A 7,838-nucleotide genomic window follows, 5' to 3' on the forward strand; every position below is an offset into this window, starting at 1 on the left:
TTTTTGACAACTTCCAATTTTCCCAGATTCATACTTCGTACATTCCATGTTCCGATTTTCAGTGGATGTTTACAGCTGTTTCTCTTCAGTTTGAGTTGTGCCCCATCAGCATATGAATGTCCCACAGGCTTTTCTCCCACGAGCTTTACTCCATTCGCGTCATCACTGTCAACTCTACTTTGAGGAGGCAGCTCTTCGAAGGGCTCATTTTCTGGCAGTATATCTGACAGTGTTTCTCTGCTGTCCATAAGGTTTTCAGTGACTAAATATTCAGAATTCATCACTCTTTCTTCCTAGTCTGTCTTTGTCTGGAAGCTCATCTGAAGCCTGTCCACCATGGGTGACCCTGCTAGCCCCATTCCCTGAGCCTGCTTGGTCTGGTATTCTGTGTTGTTGGTGATGGAGCTCCTCACTGCAGGTCTACCGATCCACCATCTTAGAAACATTTCTAAGTTTCCATGTATTTGACTTTATTTTCTTGATCTTCATATTGTTAATTTTGAATTTTATGGCATTGTGGTGTGAAAAGATGCTTTGTAGTATTTTGATGTTTGTAAATTTGGAGGCTTGCTTTGTGACCTAACACATGGTCAGCTCTGGAGAAAGTTCCATGTGCACTAGAGAAGAATGTACATTGTGCTGTTGTTGGGTTGAATGCTACAGGCAGCATCCTGAAGAATTCAGAAATCACCATGTATTCCATCCACAGTCAGATTTCTCCACTGGTGGGGGCGGGAAACTGATGCTCCCTACCTTATATTAGATATAAAACTCTGTAACTGCTTTGGGAAAGTACCTTCTCTGTTTTTATTCTGTGCCTACACTGAAGAGCTTCCCCTAGGTGTCTCTGTTTCTCCTGTCCCCAAACTGGAAGTCCTGTACCATTGCCTTTTATGTTGTTTAAAAAGGTATTTGCCATGAAGAAGTCATTGGTCTTGCAAAATTGTATCATGCGACATCCAGCATTGTTTCTATCACCAAGGTCATACTTTGAAAACTACTGATCCTTCCTCTTTGTTTCCAACCTTCACATTCTAATTACTAGTCATTATTAATACATCTTGATTGCATGTGTCATGAGTTTCAGACTGAAGAAGTTAGTAGAATTCTTCAATTTCATCATCACTGGCTTTAGTGGTTGGTGCACAAATTTGAATAATAGTATTTATTAACTGATCTTCCTTGTAGGTGTATGGATACTATTTTATCACAGAAAGCATTGTACTTCAAGATAGATCTTGAAATGTTCTTTTTGATGATGAATGTGATACCATTCCTCTTCAGTGTGCCATTCCTAGCATAGTAAACCATATGATTGTTAGGTTCAAAATGGCCAATACTAGTCCATTTCAGCTCACTAATGTCTAGGATATCAATATTTATGTGTTCCATGTAATTTTTGACATTTTCCAATTTTCTTATATTCATACTTCATACATTCCATGCTCTGATTATTAATGGATGTTTACAGTTGTTTATTCTCATTTTGAGTAGTGATCCATCAGCAAATTAAGTTCCTGAAAGTTTAACCCCATTCACAACATCATGGTCAACTCTACTTTGAGGAGACAGCTCTTCCCCAGTCATATTTTGAGTGCCTTCCAACCTGAGGGACTCATCTTCTGGCACTATATCTGACAATATTCTGGTGCTGTTCATCATGTTTCAGTATTCAACATTCTGGTGCTTTCAGTTTCCACTGCTATTCATAAGGTTTTCAGTGATTAAATATTTGGAAGTAGATCATCTCTCTTTCCTCGTCTGTCTGAGTCTGGAAGCTCATCTGAAACCTGTCCACCATGGGTGACCCTGCTGGTATTTAAAATACCAGTGACATAGCTTCCAGAATCACAGCAACAGGTAAGCCATCACAGTACGAAAAAGTGACAGAAGAATGGTGGGGTCTTCCTTGTAGGCAATGAAAATCATCCTATCACAGACCGTGTTACACTTCAAGATCAATTTTGAAATATTCTTTTTGATGAATGCTATGCCATTCCTCTTAAATTTATCATTCCCAGCATAGTAATCCATATCATTGTCAGATTCAGTATGGCTAACACCAGTTCAATTCCAGTTTATTAATGCCTAGGTTATTGATCTTTATACATTCACAACTTCCAATTTTCCTAGATTCTTACTTTAAACACCCCATGTTGTGCTGATTAATGGATACTTGCAGTTATTTCGCTTCATTTTGAGTTGTGTACAATCAACAAATGAAGATCCATAGAAGCTTATTCCATTCTCATAATCATGGTCACCTCTATTTTGAGGAGGCAGCTCTTCCGCAGTCATATCGTGAGTGCCTTCCAACCTGAGGGGTTCACCTTCTGACTGTACTGTACCTACAATACTCCAGTACTATTCATAATGCTTCCATCATCTGATATCTAATAGTGCTCCACTGCTATTTATAAGGTTTTACATAGCTGAACTTTCAGAAATGATCTGCCCCTCTTTCTTTCTAGTCCATCTTAGTCTGGAAGCACTGGTAAAATGTGTTTATCACGGGTGACCCTGCTAGTATTTAAAATACCAGTGGTCTAGATTCCAGTGTCATAGTAACATGCAAGTCATCATAGTACAAACTAACAGACATGTGGTGGAACTTCATCAATTTGGAGAAAAGCCAACTGAAGCCCAGAGAGGGACAATGAATGAGGATCCCAGTACTTGTCAGTTGTAGAAATAAGAGTGATGATGATGATGATAGTTAACACAATCTACGCATTTACTATTTTCCAGTAATGGCACTAACTGTTTGTGTCAGTTATATGTTAGTTAGGCTCCACACTCATGTTTTTTATATTCTCCCCCATATCCAAGGTTTGGAAACCTACAAACGCAATTTCCCAGACTTTTCAGCAGGACTTTGGTTTGATTCTTCTAATCGGGAGACACAAATAATATTGGAAAATAAGAGTAAGGAAGAAGTCATTTTCATTATTTTCATGAGTTAATGAGTTTGAATCAGCTGGATGGCACACAATAGCAACAACTACACATTAAGTGCCTAAGGAGCCGTAGTGACACAATGGGTTAAGTGCTGTGCTGCTAACTGAAAGGTCTGCTGTTGAACCAGGCATTCTTTGAGAGAAAGATGAGGCAGTCTGGTTCTGTAAATATTACAGCTTCAGAAACTCTATGGATCAGTTTTCCTGTTTTGTGGGTCACCATGCATTATAATTGACACACTAGTAGTGGGTTTGCTTTTTGCTTTCATTAACTGTCTGGTCCAGGACAAACCTTAGTACCAAGCAACAGAAGCAGCAAGCTATTGAAGGTGACTGCAGTTCTTGTAGCATGGTTGGCAAGTGGCAGCATACTTGGTTTTGTTGGACTTCTGGGGCCCTTCAGCATCCTCAAGAGTCTAAGCTCCTGGCTTCCTTATTATGGCCTCAACAGTAACTCTAGCCATAGGGGCAGTGGTGGTCCTGTATCAGCCTCATGGTGCATGAGTAGCTCCACTTTTCCCTTTGCTCCTTCTATCTACAAGGATAGAGTCTTCCTGCAGATACTAGTACCTGTGCAGTATCATCTTCCTGGTTTGCTTCCTCAGCCCTTCCAAATCATTTACAACCTAGTCTTTGTGTTAAATTGCCCCATTGAAATACCTAGAGTGGCTACTATTTCTTGATTGGTCACTGACTAATCTAGTGTGTTACATGGATTATCTCATTGTAAATCCTCATAGGAACCCATGAGATGTGAACGATTAACACTACTCTTCTTATTTTACAGTTGAGGAAGTGTGGACTAAGAGATCCTAAGTAATTTGCTCAATTTCACACAACTAGTCAGTAGCAGAGCAGTCATAAACCAGGTCTGTCTGATGCCTGAGTTCATGACTACCTCTACCCCTCAGCAGCCCCTCTGATCTGCTTCCTCTGATCTGGATGACTTGACTGAGGTAGTTGGGGTGCTCAGCGATGGGCTTTTCCTCCTGTCTGTTCTGTGTTGGACTTATTTCACTGGACTCTCCTTAGTAGAATGTTCTTTCTCCAGAATCCCTGTTTTCTTGCTTCTTGCCATGAACCTTATAATGAAGTAACACTCTTTGTAGGGACTGGCAAATCTTTTAACAGCATAAGTAGCTAAGAGTAGGGCACTATTAACCAGCGAATCCAGGGGGTTATTTCCGGTGAGGGATGGAGGGAAGAAGAGGGAGTGAGATGAGCAGATAATGGACTCTATTCTATCAGGGTAACACTGAGGGTCCAAGACCCTCACTGGAGGTGAGGGTGATCCACAGGACCAAAGATTGAAGCAGTGAATTCATGTAAGTAGCTTAGAAGAATGGTTGCCACACAGTGAGCACTAAATAAATGTTAAGTGTTAAAAAGGACCACAAGGCATTAGGTGCTGTAGGAAATACCAAGATGAATTATAGCCAGGTCAGGCCCTACGGGATGTTAAGATCAGAAGAGAATGAGAAACATCCATATTTGAACTTTAAGGGAAGAACTGAGAAGGTGGAGTTCTGAGGAATTGAAGGTTGGGAAAGGCATCTGGGCTTTGAGCAGGCGATAAAAGATGGATGAGATTGAAAAAGTGGGGGAGGGAAGCACATTCCCAGGCAGATGAACTGTGATCAGGGCTCCCTTCAATTAATGTGAAACTCTCCAGGTGTTTTTTAATGAAATTCTTTCACTTCCCTTCTTCTACATGTCTTAGAGCAGCTTTGAGGACCCTCAATACTTTATGGGTGTTCAGGGAAGAAGATTCTGCCACAAGAAAAAGTTCAAGGTTATGTTTGGCTTCTGCCATATCCTTTATCTGACTTTCCTCAAGCAAGAAAGAATCCACCTTCCAAGAACCCTCAACACTCTGGCACCAGGACTAAGTCAATATTATGACTCAATATCCACCACTTGTCTGTCAGTTTGTTGTACTGTGGTGGCTTGCATGTTACTGTGATTCTGGAAGCTATTCCATCTGTATTTTAAATACCAGCAGGGGCACCTATGGTGGACAGGTTTCAGCTGAGCTTCCAGACTCGGAATAGGAAGAAGGAGAGACGATCTATGTCCAAATATTTAGTCACTGAAAACCTTATTAATAGCAATGGAAAACTGTCAGCATCACAATATTGAAACATGATGAAGATATAGTGCCAGAAGATGATACCCTCAGTTTGGAAGGCACTCAAAATATGACTGGGAAAGAGCTGTCTCCTCAAAGCAGAGTTGACCATGATGATGTGAATGGGGCAAAGCTTTCAGGACCTTCATTTGCTGGTGGGGCACAACTCAAAATGAAGAGAAACAACTGTAAACATCCATTAATAATAGGAACATGCAATGTACAAAGTATGAATCTAGAAAAATTGGAAGTTATCAAAAATGAAATGGAACGCATAAACATCGATATCTCAGGCATTCATTAGCTGAAATGGACAGGCATTGGCCACATTGAATCTGACAATTACATGGATTACTACACCAGGAATGTAAAATTGAAGAGGAATTGTGTCACATTCATCATCAAAAAGAACATATCAAGATCTATCTTGAAGTACAAAGCTGTCTGTGATAGGATGGTAACCATATGCCTACAAGGAAGACCAGTTAATACAAACATTATTCAAATTTATGCACCAACCACTAAAAGTCAGTGATGATGATATTGAAGAATTCTACCAACTTCTTCAGTATGAAATTGATCAAACATGCAATCAAGATGTATTGATCATTAGTGGCGATTGGAATGCAAAGGTTGGAAACAAAGAAGAAAGATTAGTAGTTAGAAAATATGGCCTTGGTGATAGAAACGATGCTGGAGATTGCATGATAGAATTTTGCAAAACCAATTAACTTCTTCATTGCAAATGCCTTTTTAAAACAACATAAAAGACAACTATACACATGGACCTCACCAGATGGAATACACAGGAATAAAAATTGACTATATCAGTTGGAAGAGATGTTGGAAAAACTCCATATCATCAGCCATAACAAGGCCAGGGGCAGACTGTGGAACAGATCATCAGTTGCTAATATGCAAGCTGAAGCTGAAGAAAATGAAAACAAGTCCACGAGAGCCAAAATATGACCTTGAACATTTCTCACCTGAATTTAGAGATCGCCTGAAGAAGAGATTTGGTGCATTAGACACTAAAGACCAAAGACCAGAAGACATCAATAACATCATACAAAAAGAAAGCAAAAGGTCATTAAGAAGACAAGAAAGAAGGAAAAGCCCAAAATGGAGGTCAGAAGAGACTCTGAAACTTGTTCTCCAGGATAGAGATGTTAAAGTAATGGAAGAAATGAGGAGGTAAAAGAGCCAAACAGAAAATTTGAAAGGTCAGCTCGAGAAGACAAAGTCAAATATTAAAATAAAATGTGCGAATACCTGGAGTTAGAAACCCAAAAGGGATGAACACACTTAGCAGTTCTCAAGCTGAGGAAACTGAAGAAAAAATTCAAGCCTCAACTTGAGATATTGACGGATCCTATAGGAAAAAAAATGCGGAGTTCTGGTGTGGCACTGTGGGTTAATGCGCCAGACTGCAAAGCCATTTGAACTGCAATGTTGGTGGTTCAAGCTCACCAACTGCTCCTCGGAAACCTTATACAGGGTCATTATGGTCAGAATAGACTTTATGGCACTTAACAACAACAACAGTAGGTAAAATACTGGATGATGCAGAAAGCATCAAAAGAATATGGAAGGAATATACAGAGTCACTGTACCAAAAAGAAATGATCGATGTTCAACCATTTCAAGAGGTAGGATATGATCAAGAGCCAATGATACTGAAGGAAGAAGTTCAAGGTGCATTGAAGGAATTGGCAAAGAACAAGGCACCAGGAATTGATGGAAGAAGAATAGAAGTCTTTCAACAAAGTGAGGTGGCCCTGAAGACACTCATTCATCTATGGCAGGAAATTTGGAAGACAGCTACTTGGCCAAAGAGATTCATATTTGTGCCTATTCTAAAGAGAGGTGACATAATAGAATGTGGAAATCATCGGACAATATTATTACATTGCATACAAGTAAATTTTTGCTGAAGATAACTAAAAAACTGGCTGCAGTTGTACATTGACGGGAGGATTAATTCTCCAAAGAATGGCTCACTATTGTAAGTATGCTTGAATTGTGTATGTATGAATTCAACATTGTATGTATGCTTCAATATTGCAAGTTGAGGCTTGAATTTTTTCTTCTGTTCCATCATCTTGAGAAATGCTGAGGGCATTCTTTGAAATTTTCTATTCAGCTCTTTTACTTTATCATTTCTACCAACCACTTTAGTTTCTCGTTGTTCAAGAGCTAGTTCCAGCGTCTCTTCAGACATCTGCTTTGGTCTTTCCTTTCGCTCCTGTCTTTTTAATGACTTTTTGTGTTCTTCAAATGGGATCCTGGTGTGGTGCTATAGGATACGTACTGTACTGCAAAATTAGTTTGAAGTGCAAGGTTGACAGTTCAAACTCATCAGTCACTCCTTAGAAACCATATACAGGATCACTATGAGTTGGAACCAACTTGATGGCACTTAACAACAAACAAAAATAGGCAAAATAGTGATTGATATAGGAAGCAGAAAAGAGTCACTGTTGCAAATGTAAAGATAGATGTTTTGTAACAAAAAAAAAAGGGGAGTAGTTGATCTTGCAGTCCAGGATCGGACCACCCTGGAACCATCAAGGGAGAAGAGCAGAATGTGGACCCTATCCAGAGAAGCAGCGATGCCAGAGATGGAGGCAGAGACGATGATGTGGAGAAATGGAGAGACTGGATGGAGACGCTAGACATATAGAGGGAGAGGGGCTGTGTGCTGGCAGCTGGAGGGGCAGGCTTGCAGGGTATGCCCTTTGGTTGTTTGAATG

The sequence above is a fragment of the Chrysochloris asiatica genome, unplaced genomic scaffold, assembly GCF_000296735.1.
Source record: "Chrysochloris asiatica unplaced genomic scaffold, ChrAsi1.0 scaffold00065, whole genome shotgun sequence".
Lineage (NCBI taxonomy): Eukaryota > Metazoa > Chordata > Mammalia > Afrosoricida > Chrysochloridae > Chrysochloris > Chrysochloris asiatica.